The sequence below is a fragment of the Xiphias gladius genome, chromosome 20 (assembly GCF_016859285.1).
Source record: "Xiphias gladius isolate SHS-SW01 ecotype Sanya breed wild chromosome 20, ASM1685928v1, whole genome shotgun sequence".
Taxonomy (NCBI): domain Eukaryota; kingdom Metazoa; phylum Chordata; class Actinopteri; order Istiophoriformes; family Xiphiidae; genus Xiphias; species Xiphias gladius.
This window is the reverse complement of record NC_053419.1, coordinates 9924395-9946038: the sequence shown is the minus strand read 5'-3', so window position 1 is coordinate 9946038 and position 21644 is coordinate 9924395.

Below are 21644 nucleotides of genomic sequence, written 5' to 3'. Positions count from 1 at the left end.
ACCAATAAATCACTGGCTACATTATTATACCATCAATTTCACCCCTGCATTGTTGACACTAGAGAGGATGGATGCATGAATTAATGCGGTGTGCACCAGATTGTACCACTGCCTCCAGCAGGTTGCAACAAAACAAAATCAGGATTCTTTACTCATTCAGTTTTTGGATTCTCTTTCTCACAATGTCCAGCCAGTCCACACCAGGGTTCAACAAGTGTGTCCTGTGATGCCTTTGCACTTTATATATCACCTTTGTACTGAGCTGTTATTATCTGACATCTGTTAGTCTGAATGAGTGTTACCATTGTTTGACCGCTCCTTTTAACAAGGGCTTCACACAGTTGCAGCTGCAGGATAAGTTTTTGTTGCAAATTCTGAACTGCTGACCTTTCATGTGATAGTGTTGTTGCTTTGTCTCCCTTGTGTTTACAATATTGTTATCCAGTACATACTCTTTGAGTCTTGTGTACATTCATATGTATTTTACTGTGTGCAAGCCTGTTTCTTTGAAATTACGTATATATACTGCTAATTTGTTTGCGGAATACATTTTATAGGAAAAATAAGTATGGTGAAAAAAAAGAGTTCTGAGTTCTGTGGGTGGTTTAATTAAGAAAAGGTGCTATGGTTAAAGGAACAGTTCAGCATTTTTTTTTCCAGAAGTATGCTTATTCCCTTTCTTGTGCAGAGTTAGATGAGAAGACTGATACCACTGTCATGTCTGTACATTAAATATGAAGTGCAAGTCTGAATCTGCATTCAACCCTTTCATGAGACTTCTGAAAGAAGCTAACCCAGTACAGAGGCTCCATTCAAAATCATTTAATAACACAGAATTAAAATTTCATTGAGTAAAGTCAATTTTCATCTCTTTCTTACTCTCTCTCTCTCGGACATGCACTTTTTTTAGATTATGATTAAAGGCAGTTAAATGTCAATAGCATTAAATGAAATTTCCAGGTCTATAAAAACGTTGGTTTCATCGATGCCAAATAGCATCTGAGCTTTTTTAAACCCCAGTCTGATCAACCACTGACGCAGGTTTAACCCATGTCACTGTGTTGGTCTGAATATAGTTTTATTCTCACTCTTTTTTCTCTTTATTGTTTCTATCTCTTGCTCTCCAAATCTCTCTCTTTCTCTGTCAAGCTCCCTATGTCTCAAGATTACACCGATCAGCCACAACTGAATGGTGTGGCTGATTAAGTGGGACAGTCATAATATCTTAGTAACATTTGTTAGTTTTCAAATTCCACATCCCTCCCCCTTCCTCTGCGGGATCCCTCCGGCAGATCTCTAATGATTTTTCTTCGATAAACATTATTAATATACAGTAGTGGCAAGCAATGGCTCATGAATTATCATTCAGAGTGGCCCACTTTCTTCCTCCATATCTTCGCCAGCTCGTGGTTTAAACTGAATCTTCTTCAAACTGTGAGTTTGATGTTAAACAAGATTTGCTCATTAATGATACAAGGCTGAAATTTAGCAGTATATAGTGGCCTCCTCAAAAACAGTGGAACAAAGAAGTAGGGTCCATGGCATGTTCTTTCTGCTAACAATCCCAGAATATGATTTGTTGTCTCACTGACTCAGCAATAGAAAAGATGAGTAACTGTCATAGAAAATATCTGGCTCTTTGATATAAAGTCAAAATTACTTGTCTATGTAGATAAAAGCATAAAGTTAGAAATTAACCATAGCTTAAGGTCCTTTGACGCCAGGATTACAATAATACCCACATGGTTAAAGTTAGGGAATGATTGTGTTCACGGTTAAATAAAACAATGTTGACTATCAGCTGGAAAGGGGTAATTAAAACCGTTCTCCTGTATTAAAGTTTAATTTTTCTTGGGGGGGACAGTCTGAATGGCTCTGAAGGAATTTTTCCTTCTTTAGGTATTTTTCCTTTATTTTTAGCTCTTTAGGTCTCCATGTAGTATTCGGCCAAGTTTCTCCACAGGACAAACACAGGTCCCTTACTGGAAGCGGTGGTTCCTTGTTTATTTCTAGCATAGCTGATACTTCCCAGCTGGCCCAATGCCTGATGACAGACCCTCAGAGGCAGGACAAGACAGCCTCCGGTGAATAGTCATAACAACCCATAACCATAACACCCCTCGTGGTCAGTTAGATGCATAAGTCTTTTTCTAAGTCGGACAGAAGTATTGAAATACAGAACATGAGTTAGGTAAAATGTGTGTTAATGTTCAGGATTAAGTACCCAATAGAATCTTCACACATGTATGAATGTGGTGTAGTCCCATGAAGAATAACCTTATTTGGACATGTAGTAAGTATGACATAGTTATAGGGTTAAATGTTGCCACCAGGAACGATTTCTTCAGATTTGGGGCATTACACTGATTAACTTGTTGACATTTGTATTGCTCATCTTTTTTCTCCTTGATGCAAGTTTCAATAAATGCTTCTGCGTAAGACATCTGAAGATCTCCGGAAAACTTCTTCCTTCAGTTAACAATGTTTCCATCGGAATGGCAGACAAAGCAATAACTAGCAGGACAGAAGTGTAATGCAACCAGACCTTAAGCCTTAAGCTGAACTCTCAGAGACTTTCACTGACGTCATAAGAGAGATACAGTCTGTACTGTGTTAGGGACATGTGTGTTTATGCTTGAAAGGAAAATCTCTTCTTGCTGACTCTTTCAGTATTTTGTTTATGTTACTTTTAATGTAACAACACAATTTTGGTTTATTTCCCTTAGCAGAGTTTGCAGAGTTGCAGACTTAGCGGAGGTAAGAAAAGGCTCGAAAAGTCAACCTCGGATCCCTCAAACACATGCCTGTTTAACAAATAAATGAAATTGGACAGCAGGTATATACGTAAAGGGAGTGACTGATAAGGGGGAATGAGGGGCCGATGTGCACACAGGTACTGATCAGGTGACTGAGGCATGATGCAAAGAGCTGCGGCAGCTCCTGGACAGGAATGATTAGGTTGATTGGTGTAAATATGAGAAATAGGATAGCACTTGGTGGTGTCATTGGCTTGACAGTACCCTTTGTCAACACGGCAACCAGACTCAGACTTTTGAGTCTTTCTGGATTCAAGCTTAAATGTTTCTGGATCCAAACTGAATCTAACAACCAAAAAAACGAGTCTGCCAACTTTAAACCGTCTCCACTTGAACAATTGTTTTAATGTAATTATATTTCTGTGTCTGAAAATGTGCCTGCGCTAGGAGTAAGGCGAAAAAGTTAGCGGTAAACTGTGGAACTCACACAGACAGCACCTTCAGTGATAAGAAAATGACAGGCTCGTGTGAATTTAATGACAGGTATGAAAAGAATAAAGAGAGAGAAGGGATTTATCTGTGCCTATTAAATCTTAACTTAGTTCTTGCATGCTGTGCTGCTCCAACGCTGTTTGCTCAGTCAGAACTTTTTCCTGAAATAGCACCACAACTTCATCTTAAAAAAGCAGGCACGTGCTCGACTGTACAGATTGTTGCTGTCTTTTTGAGTGGTAAGATAAACTTTTGCGAGTATTGCAGTGTGGCCGACAGGTCCTCTTGAGTCTGAATCCATCAGGTACAGAGGCAAATAATAACATTGCCTGTGCCTAATGGTGCTGTCATAACTGCTGTCATTTCATTGTTTTGGTGTCTTGCGCCTTTCCTCACATGGGTGATCCTCAAGTCTGTTATTACAAACAATGCCGCTTTCAAAATCTGCTCAAGTCGAGGTCATATTTGCATGAATATTCATGACAAAACTGAAGTCACTTTTATGCCGATTTGTGGTGGCAGTCTGTATTTTGCACACAGAGTTTAATCAATTTTACACACATGGAATTACACAAGTTGATCCCCTTTGCAATACATGCAGCACAACTTTATAAGGACAGCTGTTTTGTCTATTTCTCCACTTTGTTTTTTTTTAAATGTTATAAAAAATAGCTTGTCATGTGAAGAATATGAAGGGGTATTTGTAAAGGGTTTTATAGCTGTCATTTGATTATTAAACTCTACTCCTTGTAGTCTTGACAGGTGCTGCACAAAGGTCTATAAAGTAGTTCTATTCATTATGGAGTAAACCAGTTGAGTTGAATTGATATTGGTTGCAGTGGATTCCAACAGAATTTCTCATAATCACAGAAGGCATAGAAAATGCCGTACCGCCAGCAGATTCCCTGTGTTTCCTTGTGTTTTCCCCTTTTCCTGTGTTCCCAGTGTCCCCCTGTCTGTCTCTCTGTCTTTGTATGTGTGTTTGTGTGGGTGTGGCTTCCCGTCCTCACTCTCCTGGCTCCCGGCTCCCTGATCACCAGCGCACCTGCCTTCCATCAGCTCATCAAACCCGCAGTATATCTACCCCGGCTCTCAATCTGTTCTAAGCCAGATCGTTGTTTCAACCTCAGTGGTAATAAATGGTCAAGGCCGACTAACTGTTATCCTTGTGTTATATTCCCCATGTGCATCGATTATACCAGCCTCTCTTGTGTTCCAAGATCATCTCTTACCTGCCTTCCTGCCAGCTACGCTTCCCTTCACCTCATGCTCACGTCCAGCCGCACTCCTCCACTGCCATCCTTTGCCCAGCTACCACTGGGCCCCCTTTCCCTGCATAAGCCCCCAAGACCAGCAAATTCCCTTCAATAAACCTTTTTAACCTTTTTTTTTTTCCTTTTCACCCCACTCTGTCCTGCATTTGCGTCCCTCTTGAGTTTGTAACATAAACTGCATCAGTGATGGGGAAGAGGGAGTGGAGGTGAAATGCAGAAACTGGGAGAGCAACTGAAGGATCTCAGGTCTGAGGTGAGAAAAGAGATGACACAAATTAAGAAAGAGATAGGAAAGGAGTGAGGAATTCAAAGATGTATGAGCATTGCCTTTTTGTGCAGCGAAAACAACTGAATAATTGATGCGGAAAAAGATTACTCTGAAGCAGTAGTTGATGTATATTACCTCATTTTACAATATTATATATTAAAGTTTAAATTGGATACCATTATTACAGCTCTAATTAAATAAACCACAGCCTATGTAAATTTTGTTTAATACGAAATGAGACAGAGCAGATAGGAGGTTTTCTTCCTGCAAATATATTTAGATTTTACTTTCAGCTACACTAGGATAGCTGTGATTAGTTAAGTTCAGTTAGGCGTCAAGTTTGTGGTAATTAAAATGCCAAAAACCTAAATTTTAAAAGCTTAACAGTAACATTTCTTTCCAAATCGAATGACAGGTTAAAAAAACAGATCCCCACAACAAGTAGCACAAACGTTTTGGATTATTGTGATTATTTAGAATATAAATATTCAGCTCTTTTGGTGCCACAATTTACAGTAGATTGTAGGCCTCTTGTGTTAGCTACAGCTTGCAGCCCCAAAACTCAAGAGAACTCCAAATATGCCCGGATAAGGTAAGGGTTCATTGTATTTTGGGTTGAATTGTCCCTTTAGGGAGAAGCAGTGGAGTAGAGGTGAGGATATAATTTATAGTGTGTGCAATCATTTTACAGATTTGTGTAGGACTCACAGTAGAATAGCAGTCTCACTGTAGAATTGTCCATTTTCTGTTGACTGTGTGGCTTCATCTACAGAGTGACTGGGTGACAGGGAACTAGTGACACTGTATGTGAGATATGACTTTAATAGACTATTACTGCACAAGAGCTCCAGCAGTCTGCCTCTGGGATCTTCACCACCACCAATATAAAATAGAGAGAGAGAGAGGGAGGGAGAGAGAAAAAGATTGAGATTGAGATTGATTGACTGACTGGCACAAAGAGGTAAAGATGTAAGGAATCAGACCTGGACAAAAAGGCTCCCGAGAGATGAGGTGAGTTAGAGGGAGTTAGATGGATCACTTCACCTGGGCCCAGCACTTTCAGGTAATTCCAGGGCTTATTTACCATCATGTTCACCATGTTCTAAGACCAGGGGGGATACATTCACAAAGCTTCGTCGTACGGTTGGTGAAATTTAAAAGTTCTTTTGAAAAATCCTTTGATGTTTTCTAAGAGTCGCCTGTTTGAAAATAGAATTATAACCTAGTAAAGGGAAAAGCTACTCAGGAAGCATCGTAATCCCTCAGAACTTTTTTTGTTTGTTTGATTTTAGTTGGGTTTTATTTCTGTTTTGTTTTGTTTTTCACACATTAAAAATATTCATGTCAGTGAAACTGTATGAAATCCTTGTAGTCCTCGGATTTTGATGGTACAGTCAAAATAAATGATTTCTTGGGTTACTAATTTCAAAACTCCTTGGAACAAATCGATAAAAATGGATATACAGTGTTGAAAAGTAAGTTTTATCTGACTTTATAGATAAGGGTGAGATTTGAGGAATATATTTAGAGCATTTAAAGTTAAGAGGCTAAAATAGCATCAACCCTATTGAAACATTGACTGACAATGTGACTGAGAACATTGACTGACAATTTAGTCATAGAATTTGATTTCACAGAAAATACTCTAGACAATGTTGGCGAATAGGCACGAAACTCTCTTGGTTGAAGCATCAGTACAAAAGAGAAGGACCTGCATCAGAAAAGACACTCTACTTTCCCATCAGCCTCACCTGTACATTGTATTTAGTGCTAACTGGCAAATGTTATGTTATGCTAAGACGCTAAACTAAGGTGAAGATAAGGTTATGCCAAGCTGCTAGCGTGGCAGTAGTCTTGCAGTCTTTCATAAAAAGTACTGCAAGTAAAAAGTTTTTTAGAAAACCAGTGACATGTGCGGTTTAAATGAACTCACTTTTGGAATCTGGGTAAAATTTGGGGTAAATTCATGCAATGTTATTGTCATAGCTGCAACAGCAAAGCATTTTAAATTCACTACATCTGTGATTGCTTGGCTCCACCTTGCTACTTCTCCAAACAGGCGAGGCAAATGGGTATTTTAGTATTTAAAGCAATCCACCACTCAAAACCTATGGAAAATCACAATTTCACAGAAAAGTGGTGAAATAATTAAAATCAGTGGTCATAACATAAGATTACAGTATTGTTACATTATCCAGGAGACTCCTGTGCTTCTGTGTGGAGGAGCATCGAGGACATCAGTACAAGAAAACCTTGAAACAGCAGCTTACTGAAGATGGCTGCTAAGAATTGTACGGCTAAGGGTAAAAGCTGTGTCAGTGTACCGCCCAAATGTTTGTAAAGAGAGCCCCAGGTGGATTAGAGGGATGATAGTGTAGATATTGTTTAGATTGCTCGAGAGAAGGATGTCTGTGTATGTTTGTTTGGAAACATAACACTGATCCTCTGGTACCTGAAGGGAGCATCCTCTGTGCAACTGCTCCCTGTAACTTTAAAAAGCTCTCCCAAAACTGCATGATATTTCACGTCTGACAACCTCAATCTAAAAAGAAAATTGTTTTTGTAAAGAGAGGTGCTTGTGCCAAAACAAGTCTCTCTGTCTCTATTTGGTACAAACAACACAAACACAGTCCACTACTGGGAAATGAAATGCAAGTGGTCAAAGAGTCAAATCCACAAATGGATCTGGCTTGCTGGCTCCCATCTGGACACCACTCAGTAACAATTAAGGCTTTGATAAGGAGCACTTTCCACACTGTTAGCTTAAGCTTTCCCTGCCCTGCTTGAGCTATTATTAATTTACTCATTCGTTTCTTTTTTCTATGTTTATGTATTTATCTTCTTGTTTTTACTAAACCACCAAACCATTCCAAACTGTATGTTGGCTGTATGCAGCCAATTGTCCTTATCGTGCTGTTATATTGTTAATATACTGTCAGCCATTTTACAATTTCTTAATATTTCCCCACATCTTGCTCATCCCTGTAGTTTGAGAGAAGAGATGAATTAGCTGTGGATGGCGGGTGTAGACAACTTCAGACCCACACAGATATTACACCTCACAAATCTGTATGTAATAACGCTGTTATTTTTGGTCGAGTCAATGCTGGGTGAGTTGTTGACGGACTTATATATATCAGGATGCATTTCCTCTCATGGCTTTTACAATTTAATCATAACTGTAACCTTGTTACACTGAGATCAAGCAGTTACAACTGCAGATATGCCATCCTATGATTAGATAACCATTTCTCTGGGGGTCAAATCATCATCATCATCATCGGCGGCATCGCAGTCTTGGAAGACGGTTGTTTTCTTGTGCCTGGGAGTTAGGTTTTGGTGCAGCGTCTACTGTGGCTTTGAAGTGCAATCTGGGCATGACCCAGGTAGCAGAGGCGTCTCTGCCTGAGGACAGAGTAAAAACTGAGAAACTGTGTTCTCTCCAGGACTGCTGTGTGTGCGATCCTGCCCCTCCAGGTGATGCCCAGCATGCGCCTCAAGAGGTGCAGGTGGAAGCTGTTTAGCAGCCGCTCTTGATGCGAGTATGGGGTCCAAGCTTCACTACCATACAGGAGTGTGCTGATGACACAGGCTATGTACACCTGTACCTTCGTGTGGACTGTGAGTTTGTCATTGTCCCACAGTCTACATACCATATGTGTTGGTGTAGAAAAACACGGGGTGTGTGTGATGCAAAAAGTGCAGTTGCCTAGAACAGTTGCCTGCACTTCTGATTTGCAGTAGTTTGCGCTTCTGCTTTCAGCGACCTGTTTTGTGTGTCTGCAACTGGCTAGCTCTTCAACTTTGAGGAGTGAAGAGGGTGATCCGAGTGCGCGAGTTTCCCCCTGCCAGTACATAGCTTCTCCGCCACCAAGACTCCTGCAGGGCCTCCTCGCAGTAACACGTGGTAACTAGGTATCATGCGATCCCAGGCTGAACTGCATGGGGATCTCGGAGCCTGGACAAAGGTGTGTCGCGCAGGCCCACTGGTGAGTGGATACGCCCTGGTGTCTGCCAACCACTGCCCCACCTATGGGTAAAATAACAGCCCCGCCGCTGCCTTGTAGCGGAGAAGGCTAAGGGTGCAAACCCTGACAGAAAACACGTTCGGTGTTTTGCAGCGTTGTCCTGGCAACTCCTGCAGCCGAACTGATACCTCCATACACTTTACCCAGACTTCCACCGCTCAGGAGAGGAAAGTCCATCTATCACTGTGTAGTAGAGGCACAACAGGGGAGGACAGTAGTTACTGAGGGTCCAATAACATCTTCTCAAAATCCACCTGTTTCTTCTCATAATACAGCAACATTACATTGGTCTGATATTTTTTTCCAAAATCCCTATGTCATCACATTACTGGAATAAAACTGGTCACCAGTGTTTGGCATTTCACTAATCTTATCTTCCAAATGAGACTTTCTTGACTCCCTTTGTCTGTGCAGGTTGTCTGTGCATGTCATGTGATCTTGAAAGACTAAATTCTCCAAAGGTCTGATTGTGTCTGCCTATGCATGAAACCTTTGATGAACTAGTGACCCATCCAGTGCCTTTCACGCAGAAGTCCTGAACAGGATGGGGAATAAATGGATGAGAGGGAAAATCTCTACACCAATTTCGTGGATGTTTGTCCTGGTGGTCCATGTTGTCCATTAAACCTAAAACATTTCAGTACTATTCACAGCGAGCAGCATTCTCCTGCCGATAGCCTGTCCCGCAGTGCCTTTAAGTGCAAGCCGCAGTACATGTGAGATTCCTAATGGATCACCCTCAGAGCAGCCCAGTTTTGAAGTGAGCATTTTTACCTGGCTCTTAACATGAGCTCCTTATTCAGTCTGCCTACTGCTGATCTGACAAACATGAACCACAATAAGTGCTGCATGCAAAAATGAAAAGTTTTTTTTTTCTTTTCACTTAAAGAATTAAAGTTGAATCTGTGATTTAATAACTACTATACTTCAGAATAAAGGATTTGGTGTGCAATTTGGTACTGTACCGAATGAAGTGTTTATCTTAAGTTGATTTTAGAATCTTTTTGCTCTGTTTTCTTGTTAGAAAATGAAAAAGTAATATCCATGCAACAGACTTGAATATCATCATATCTTAATGTTGTGCAGAGCTATTCCTAAACCCCAGTTATTAACATCTTTAAAAGCAAAATTTAATTAAGGATTTTAACAATCCCCAGTCATCTCTTATTGCTGAGATTACGCAGTGGTAGTTGGTTAATTAAAACATTCAGACTTATATCATATGTTACCCCAGCAACAAAACAACTTAACACCCTCTGCATGGTCATAGTTTTTACTTTGTATGTTGCCCTAGGCCAGCAACAGCAATAAACAAAAGGGTACTAGTGCAGATTTTCCATAAGAAACCCATTATCAGCCATTTGAAATGTCAAAAAATAATTGAAAACACATGCTTCCTTCTTTATATGTCACTAATGTTCCATTGTGCTGGCAGGATAGAAGCAAAGGTCTGTTTCTTGAAAGCCTTAAAGGAAGATCAGGAGGAAAAGAGATTGGGAGGGAGCGGCACTGGCCAGAACCAGCATGCACTAATGGACATCTGATGTTAGTAGAACTGTAAATCAGAAAGGTCATCACCCTAGACTTCTTTTATTTATTTCATTTTATTTTATTTTATCATTATTGTGGAAACAGTGTCAACAATAATTAAAACTTATACATTTCAGAAAGGCCATACTTATTACAGGCCCGTTATAATTTAGGGAAGTACAGTGGGAAGAGGATTCTATTTTTTGAAGTATGCATCTCTTTCACACATAACTACAATGATTCTATATCTAACCCATGTTACGTAACCTCATAAGCTAAAAACAGGAGTATACAGGTATATGTGAAAAATGAATTGCATCTGTGACTTAAATAGCTTTCAAGTGCATTTAAGAACCTTGCTTTTCTGTCACAAGCACAATTTCAGCTCCATAAATCAAGTACTACTGGTGAGAATCTAAGCCTCAAACTTTAGGTGGAGCAGTGAATAAATGCTACAGCAATGATGAATGAGGCTGCCATAATCATTCACTCATCTGACATTTCGCAGTAGAGAAATTCACAGTGTTAGTGGAGAACTAACTTTTTGTGTAACTCTGGCAAAGCTTGTTACACCACATCATCTTTCTTCCAGCTCATGAGCAGGAGAATTTAGTGACAAGGATGTGGGTGAGAGAGAAACAGCATACAAATTAACACTGCTCACAATACTGCAGGACTAACTGATGTCCATTTGCACTGGGTTTTTAAACAATCCATTCGGAAGGTCAATACACAGATGGCTTATGGCGTGTCTTGTGCCCAACTGCTGCACTAACTAGCCTCCTGAAGTCCTCAGTGGACACAAAAAATATCCATTTTGAGACATGTTTACCCAAAAACGTGTTAATATTGGAAATGTCATGTATTATTATTAGATTACTGCGGGACGACAAGACACAAGTGCACATGAGAGATGGTTCCACTCAAGGCCGTACAGTTTAAGTCACACACATATCCACTGGAGTTAAACATGTTACGTCTTGAGCGCAAAAATCACAATCATCCTGAAGCTGCATGGTTCCACTTCATGAATGCAGCTGAGTTGTTACATACATGCACACACTCTGCATACACATGGTCCATGTGTATTGTTAAGAGAATATAAAAAAGCAACATGACAACAGTGAGCCTGATCTTACGGGAAGATTGTAGGGTCAGTAATCATAGGATCTGTGTGAATATGTATATATTTTTGCTCCCTGCACCCGTTTCCCTACACATTTCTGCCATTTCACTGCCAACTCCATTTTCGGTGAGAGGGAGCATGTGTCCAATGCTCATGATGTTGCTAGCTTCATCTTTTTTTTCTAAAAGATGGCAAATAGCTCTACCAGTAAGGTTAAACACATGGGTTGTTTATGTCAGCTCCCAATGTTCCCTGTGCATGCACCCCAAATAACCAATATCAACGTTCTAGCCGTAACCATGATCTTTCCTTAACCTTAACCATGTGTTTTAATATACGTAAGATTTTTAACAATTCAAACCCAATTTTTAAATCTATTCATACTTGACATTAGTCTGCAATAGCCATTCATTATATTAACGTTCAGTAATTAATTCTCAAATTAGTAGATTTTACTGGTAGTGGTAGAGTATGATATTTAGATAGAGAGAGAGAGAGAGAGAGAGAGGTCACCTGCAATCACTTTGAAGAAGAGGGAAAATATATTTCGATTACAACATATTTCTTGAGCAAAGTGTTTCCTATTTACTTTGCTGCATATATGCGAAATACACCAATTCATCAAGGCAAACCACTGAAGCATGGAGGCTGAAATAATGTTCGCCCCCCCTGGATACACTCGATATTTGTGTGGGTGTTCTACTTTCAGCAATCTCTCATAGAAATATAAATCGTTTTGGCTGCATAGCGTAGCACACAAGTTGAGTTGATCAGATCAAGGCGATTCAAAGCACTCCTCTGTCAGTGTCACAGATGTCAGGAGACTTTGTTAGGGTAGAATAACGGGAATTATCAGCTGAAGAACATCATTTCCAGCAACATATAATGATTTCCATCTGAATATTCATGTGCACACTCTTAATAGCAGAAACGTAGCATATGGGGGATCCTGGGATTCTATTGTAATAGTTTTCCATTGTTTTACTCTGAGAGTAAGCTTGTGGATAAAGAAAGAGATACAGACATTTTTCAACCAAACATTTCTTGTAGGACAGTTTTCAGGGACTTCTGGAGTTCTCCAGAACTCTTTATGGCAGTGCAGCTACTCATGAATCTCCATTGCAAATCCACAGCCAACGACAAGCAGATTGAAGTGACAGTAAGAAAACCTGTCTGCCAGCATTCAGCAAATCTGTCCATGTTAGGAAGAGAGCAGGGAAACAAAATGATGCCAGGGCCCTGTCAATTCTCATAAAGACGATAAACAAACAAAAAATGACAGCCCGTCTTCCATCAGTATATCGAAAGCAGGCAGCCATCTATATGAAGAGTGAAGCAGTCTGCCTGGTCTCTGTATAACTGCTGGTTACTCTTTTACACAGTCATTTATTTTCTTAATAATGATGAGGGAAGTGTTTGAGTGTGCTGGAATTTGTGCATTTTAACAAGGGCAGATTGAGCCTGGACATGACCTTTTGATTCCCCTTGTTAGATGATTTCTTCAGTAAGTTCTTTGCAGCATTAACAGTGCATTGTTGGAATTTGAACCTTAACAGTGACATATTTTTAAATCCATATAACTAATGGACTTTACATACTTTGTATTGATCATACTTTGAATTACAAAGAAAAAGATGTGAAAACAAAAACCATGGTGATATAATTTATGTGGAGCTTTGGTGGATATTAATTTACAGAATGTTATTCTTTATCCTCTTGATGTTTTTCTTAGCATTTATTATTTAAGATTTATGACAGCATATTTATAGCAAGAGAAAAATGTGAGTTTTTTATTCATGTTTTGTTTTTCAGATTCTCTTTTCAATAGAAAAACCAAAGACTGCAACTATGCCACCTGCCATTGCTGTGTTGTTATCCACTGATCCTAAACTCGGACATTTTCACTTAGGCAATACTTATGTAATGTTAGCTATATGCTAGCTATATACTTTACAGCAGGGGCACATCAATTGGCTAACACAGAACCTCCCATGTCACTAGAGATTTTTAGTTTAAGTAAAACTTCCATTTGACTACATTGTCATTGATTAAGTCAAATAGTCCAAGTATTCTCATGTTGCCATTTCATTTAATGCGTGCAATTATGCTATGCCTTCAGATTACAGTGGATTACTTTGGAGCCTCAGTGAGAGGTGCTACTTTAAGTACTGTATGAGTTGTACTGTACAAGCAAGACTGCAACATTCAGCAAAAACTACTTTGTAAAAGCACCATCTGTGAAAAAGTGCCCTTTAATGGATTATAATTATGCCTCCTGATTTATTATTTGGGTTTGATTACATAGTTCAGAATGAAAGAAATAATCAAATAATAAAATATAACAAAACAGCAATGGCCTATTTAGAACCCAAAATTTACATAGAACTATTCCAATGAACCCCCAGGTCAGTCCACATGTTCCTGCATGTTTCAGAGTCTGTGGATGCCACTGCCAACTTCCCCCACAGTCTCCCTTTCTGTCATTCTGTGCTTCAGTTTTCCTTTATCCTGATCTGCATGGAAAAACAACAGAGTTAGGCTGACAGCCATTATTAGGAAGACCGAAGATACAACAGAAGGAGACGGAGGAGAGGAGGCAGAGACAGACACTGAAAGGTTGAATCCATGAAATGGAGTTCACAATCTGTGATTACTCTCCGCTGGAAAATGTACAGTGTGATTTAGATCACTGTTGTCATTGCTTATAGCCTGTGGATTTATGTTGAGGTGATGAAGGTGGGTAGTCAGGGCCCTGCAGGGATCAAGCCAGGAACATTGTAGAGACTGAAGAGAGGTGAGCCATCAATCTAGAAGAACTGCCACCAGCAAAAGCAGCAAAAGTAATGTTTAGAGCATGGCATTCATTTCTCAACATCTGGTGTAGTTTGATTTCAGTTTAAAACTCACCACACTGTGTATTAGTTCCATACAGGTGTAAATACTGTCTATGGTGGCAACATCCTGTAAATCACTTACCAAATGGTGTCTAACCCAGATATAGTTCTGTCTTATACCAGCATTTTTAAAAATCTAACAAGTCCTCCAAATTTAACAAACATGTTCTGTTGGTCGCTTGCCGCTACCCCCTGATCTGACCCATATGAGTGTACCAGCACCAGGCGTACCGGACCTTTGTCGTCATGGAAACAGTAATACAACCTGTAGGAGCATACCAGCAGAAGGTGTACCAGATCTTCATCATCATGATAACAATGTAACGTAAACACGCAGTTGAGGGAGACTGAAAGTCAGGATATCTCAGTCTTTGTTGCATCGCGTGTGACCGTGCTTTTTTTGGATTTTGCAAACCCTGGATTGCAGGGCAATGTAAAGCTCATGCAACTATTTTGCTTGAGAGAAACCCCCAAACTCCCTCCTTCTGCCTTGTTTTATTTTGTTGTTTACATCATATTAGAGAGAGCATTCATTTTGAATGTTTCAACAGACATTGTATTCAAACGTTAATTATTGTTACAATATCCACATGTGGGTTAAGAGAGTGAAGTTATCGTCATGATGACTATTTAATTACCTGGCTGACAAACTAACTAGTTTCAGTTAGTTTCAAACCTGTGTCATCAGTGTTGGTTGCCAATGCCCCCATTCTGTAGGCTGACATCAGGGTTGCATAAACAAGCTTTTCACACTGGTTGCCTTTTGGACCCCATGGTACACAGTATAGGATAGAGAGAGAGACAAAGGGAGGAGGTATATCAATACCCACACTGTTTAACGGTTTTTCCCCCTAGGTAACTGAGTGGTGCGGCAATTTGTCTTCATGTTTCTCTTTCCTCAACCTTTCTCCTGCCCTCTATTTGCTTAACCTGATGTTGCTGTGTTGTTTACCTCCTTCTTCTTTCCTTCTGCACATCCTTGTGTGACACATTGGGCTGTATTTCCTCATCCATTCCCCTCTCCTCCTCAGTTATTTTAATGGATGTACCTTTTTGTATTGTCTGTGAGCCTTTCACTCTTACTCTTCCTTCCCGTCTCTCCATGGCCCCCCTCCCTTCAATCTCAGCCCCTCTCTGTCTCCTCACTCTCACCAACACCCCAACCAGCAGCCCTCCTGAAAATTGAGTAGATAATGAGACATGCTATGGACACTGACTCACTGTCTTCCTCCTGTCTACTCAGTGTTTGGGATTATGTTCATTGCTATGCTGCCTCCATGTCCGATACAGATGTAGGACACACACGGAAAGACATGCACCTGCAGTATAAACAGTAAACAATGTAGCTCTGGAAAGTGCCACCATGTCCACATATTGACATGACAACAAACATCAGCTGTGAATGACATGTCTACAGAGAAACCGTATTGATTGAGATGTAGTGAGCAACACAGAATTTGGGTAGTGGTAGTGGGTGGGTGACCTAGCAGACGTTGGAGTGTGTGTTTGATGAAAGCACAATTGGCTGCGTGTGTCTCTGATGCCAACAATCTCTCTCTCTTGGGGTCACTAATGCAGCTGTTGGAGCTGCTCTATGCTTTACATTTCACACAAGGGAAATGTTTAGCCAATGTTTACAACCTTTCTTCACCTTCCCTCTCTTTCTCTCTGCGTTTTCTCTATGTCCCTTTTCCTGTCATTTCACCAGTAATGGAATAGTTGCCAGCACTGGTTCACTGTTTGTGACAGGTGTATGTGCTAAGTGTTTAGGGTCTCCTATCATTGTTACTGTCAGCTCTCCTCTGCACTTGCAGTCCTTCATATTCAGGTTTCAGAAATCCATACGAGCAAACTTAGATCTGCTTGTAACCAACACAGATACAGACACACAGGACGTAGATGAAAAATGATTTGTGATACGTGGAAAGCAGCTATAGACTGCCTTATGCGCCTGCCATCTTTAAGACTGGCAAGCACTTTTTGTCTCTGGGAGAGCCCCCTATCTTTCTTCTCTCTGTCTATTTATTGCATTTTTTCTATCAATTTCTATTTGCAAATATAACCTCTTCGCCCTCCCCTGCTCACCACACACAAGGGGGCCGGGGAAATTATTTCTTGTCTGAGCCAAAATTTGTGGTGTACACAAACACTCTCTCTCCACTCTTACAGATAGCAATGGGATCGGGAGGTTTTCCAAAGGTATTATCATAGATTATCACATTGACTGCTAGGCTGTGAAGATGACACTGTTTCAACTCAGTTGTTATGCGTGCATGGATGGGTGTCATATTCCTGTATTCCCTTAAGCTATTTATTTGTGAGTACTGATTACAATTTAACTGTCTAAATTCAGTATCAGGTTGTGTTTAGGAGATGGAAGGGAGGTTTATTTTGATTTGTCTAAAATATGTGTATGGTATTAAAGTCCCAGCAAAGGTCCTTGTGTTTGCTTTAAACCATGTCAGGCATGAAGTAAATTAATGAGATCATACGGCATTACCAAAATCTTTGTCACAAATATTTAGTGCTAATTTTATCAGAATTGATCTGTAAATGATATGTTGCACAATTATTATATATTAAAAATTGTCTATTGCATATTTAAAATTGATATAATAGAAAACTTTCTTATGTAAAACATAAGTCATTTCAATAAAAAACAAAAATGTCAACTTGATGATGGCACTACAGGAAAAGTCACAGGATCACCAAAGTCACTGGGATTTATCCTCTGGGAACCATGAATGTATGTATGAAATTTCATGGAAATCCACTCAATAGTCCATTCAAAGTGGTGGGCCGACTGGCCAACATTACCATCCCTAGAGCCAGAGCCGTTTTAATGGCTAAAAACGCAATATGTAAAAGACAGTGACATTTCAGAAAGCAGGACTTGAAATTTCAGGGAAAAAAACAAAAAAAATGACAAAACAAATCAACCAAACAGAGAAGACAAAAACATTAAACAAAATAACATGATATTACACAAATCACAACATCTCACAAAGCACAACCATATTATAGAAAACACTTCACAAATTCAGAATACACATCAGTGAAAACGCTGTAAAATTTCAGAAATACAAAGTTACAAAAAACATTTTTAAAAACTAGAATGGCACTCAGAGAGTGCAAACATCCACCAAGGCCAGTTTAAAAAAAAATACTTCAGAGAAAAAATTTAAAAATTCATAGTAATTAATCCAGATCTGCCCCAAAATTTAATGGGTTCTTCCCTGGCCCATGCCCCATCCCTCCACCAAGTTCAGGGCAGATTGGTTTAGTATCTGTTGCGTAGTCCAGCTGACCAACAGACCAACCAACAGACACAGGAGAAAACATAACTGCCTTGAAGGCGGTAACAACAGTGTTTCACAAAACAATTAAAAACATCAGAAATCATTGGAGAAAGTACAAGGATTAAAAAAAAAACATAATAATGAAAACAACATGCCAACTTACATTAAAAAAAAAACACATTTCAGAAAAAAATCTAAGAAAACGCAAAAAACACAGCAACATTTGGAAAACCTAACTGCATTTTAGAAAACAAACAATATTCCACAAAACCCATTCAGAAGCCAGAAACCACAACAGCATTTTGCTAAACAAAAGGTCAGAAAACATATAGGTATTTCACAAAATAACACAACAGCATTACAGCAAATACAACATTTCCGAAAACACAGCCAAGCTGCAGAAAACATGTCAAAAATTGAGAAAAGTCATTAGAGAAAACAACATTTCATAAAGCAAAATGATATTTCAGTCAGAGATGTTTAACATCAAGGAACTGACCATTTAGTAGCAATTGGTTGTACAGTTAGAGCTGGTGGAAAAGGCTCTGTTGTTTGAAGGAGCTCCTAAATAATCTGAGCAGTGACAAGGACTCTGCTGAGAGAGCTAATCCCCCCTAATAAACATATACATGAAGATAGATTTTGGTTAAATCAACCATACAAAATATCACATAAAGGGGAGGTTGGGTTGGTGGAGCGAGCTGCAGTCAGCAGACTAACACTGACAAGTGTCCGAACACCTGCATTAATATGGCTGACGATACCAGCCACATAGCTGTAAACCAGTCAGTCACTTGAAAGTATACTGCAAATAGCTCATGCCAATCGGCCAATACAAACCCAACTTCAATGCTCCGCCTGAACTAAGGCTATGCTTCATTTCAGTCAGACACACATAATGTCAAGGAAGTGACCATTAATAGCAAATGGTCACACAGTTAGATTTGGTGGGAAAAGATCTGCTGAGGGAACTCTCAATGAATCCAAGCAGTAATGTGTATTCTGCTGAGAAAGCGAGTTCCCCCAAACAAAATTAACGGCTTAATAAGTATTAGCCAGGGCACATAAAGACAACCAAAACAACACAGCCACTGCAATCTGCCATCCTGAATCTAGTTTGCAAAACATGTTGCAATTTCCCTTTAATGCTGGAAAAGCCCAGCTGTGCTGATATGAGCTCAGACAGCACCCTGGCTGCCCTCAGATAAACATACAACAGGATACTAACAGTACCATGAATCGAGGGAAATATTTAGAACTATAACCTGTGTGAATAACAGCATGTTTCAGTTTCCCTTGAATGCTACCAAGCCTTTCTCATCTGAGATGAAACTCAATAATCTTGAGTATTCTCAGATGAACATACGGCAGATATGAACAGTATCTTGATACGACAAAAATGTTCTAAACTAAATGTCCCTAAACAACAATACTGACATTGCCAAGGAAACATAGCCTGCACAAGAGACAAAACATTCCATGTTATGTCTGCATCAAACATACAAAAAGCATGCTTCTACCATGGCATCTGAACCGTCGGCTGTATGAAACCCTTATGGACGGCAGGCAGCAGAAGACGTGTGGCACATCATGATTATTTACTCCTTAATAAAGTTGTCCTAAGTGAGAAGAGTTCTCTGACAACACGACATTTTAGGAAACACGACATCACAGAAAACAGAACAGCATTTCACAATTCTGTGTTTAGATCGTGTACAGACAATGTTTTACCAAAGACATCCATACATTAGGGAAAACACAATGACATTTCAGAAACCATAATGGCATTTCACAAAAAACATATTTCATAAATCACAATTTCTCAGAAACAAGAGGAAAGAACAAGAAACAGAAGAAAAGAAGCTTGTTTGAAGAAATCTATGTTAAAAAAAAAACTCATCTCAGAAAACACAACTTGTCACAAAACATAAGAATATTAGAGAAAACAATTTAAAGAAAATACAACCACATAATAGAAAATGTATCTCTGTAAGAAATAAGGAAAACACAATGACATTTCAGAAAAGACAATAGCCAAGAAAACACAGTGGCATCTCAGGAAAGAAGTCAACAAATCACAAAACACAACAGTGTTTGACAAATCACAACATTACAGGAAGCAACCAAAGAATGAACAAATAAGAAAATTCAACAGCAAAAGTACAACACAGGGACAGAAGAAAGAATTACAAGGTTTGCATGTTTGTTTCCCAACAGTTTGCATACTGCTTTTATTTATAACTATGAAATATTTCTCTCCAGCATGTTACAGAGACTATTGTCCAGTGTTTCAAGTGCTAGAAGACATGTCTCACATGGTCATGGTATTCATAAGCCTTCACTGCGTTGGTGATGAATGGATCAAGGTCATGGTCACCTGTGGAGAAGGGTAAAAAAACATAGCTACATCATGCAGCAGGGTATTTGGCACTTTGCCAGACTTTATTTCCACATTGAAAGCCCACTTGTGGTTTGTACGCATCTGTGGCTGCTGAGGGAGATGCGGCACAGAGAAAAGTTTGAGGTCAGTACATTCACTCTTGGAGGGTCATTTATCCAATGCAGCATGAGAACACAGTGCAGCTAAACCATAAATAATCATTTTTAAGGTTGTGAGATTCAAGCTGGATAGTGATCAAACCAGTAGCCCAAATGCGTATTAAAAAAACTGGAAACCTTTTATGCCCATTTTACAGGTCACAATACAGAAGCATAATTATAAATTCAGCATAATTGGTTTGTGTGTGTGTGTGTGTGTGTGTGTGTGTGTGTGTGTGTGTGTGTGTGTGTGTGTGTGTGTGTGTGTGTGTGTGTGTGTGTGTGTGTGTGTGTGTGTTTGTTCAGCTCAGTCTCTCTCACATGTTCCACCTGTGGTGCATATCCAGAATGATGTTTTTTAAAAAAGAAAAAGTTTCAGAGTTCAGTTCCTCTTCTTTTGTTTATACTTAATTTTTAGTGAGTCTGTTGTCCTCAGACGTCTAAGGTAAACTGACCAGTTCTAACACACAGAAGACTCCATATACGGTGACACAGCGTTCTAGTCATGACTTCATGAACTAAGAGCCGTGGAACCTTGAGTTACATCCTAAAAGCTGCTGGAGGATTCTGATACAGAACATTGAGCTCCATGGCGAACGACACAAATTTGAGTTTATTTGAGAAATAACACGAGTGACAGACGCACAGAGACAGTGAACGGCAGTGGATATGATCAGGTATTTCCTCAACACAAAACAATGCATCATTGTGAGTTGTGGGTCTGCCAGTTTCTTAATGAGGCTAAATATGACTTAGTGCAGCTTTAACATGACTTGTGGTTCTGATGTCCTTAAAGTGGCCGCACCTCAACACACCAGTAGTTATAGTAGCCTACGAACCATGCTCAAGTGACCCTAGACACACAAGTTCACACGCAGACACACACATACACGCACACTACATTCCTACAGCTTTGAGAAGCACGTGCACTGATGTAGAAAATTGGCAGGAATGTGAGAGGTTTGTTCTGATATGATCCATGAGATGAAGCAGTGAAGCTTGTCACTCCATATAATCTAATATGACAGCACCATCGCTAATCCATTAATCACACAATAACACTGGCATACAAACAAGCACTGGTATACACCCAAATATGCACTTCCACATGAACAAAGAGACACACATAAAGTTACTCAAGTGAGACATCAAGTCAACTGAACTTTTGCAATTAATTCATAGAATTGTACCTTTTACCTGAAAAAAAATATAGTTTTCTATCCAGAAAAATTAAATCTGGCTTCTTACTTAGCTAATCATTGTCACTCAAGGTAATGTTTGTTGAAACAACATCCCATAACCTTTGAGTTTTGACTAATATCAGCATAATTAACCCAAATCCTTCTACCAACACAACCCTACAGTTATGTTAAATTATGCAAATATCTCATGTCCAATTCCCGAGGGGGATTTGTTTGCTAAAAAGAACCAAAGGTGTG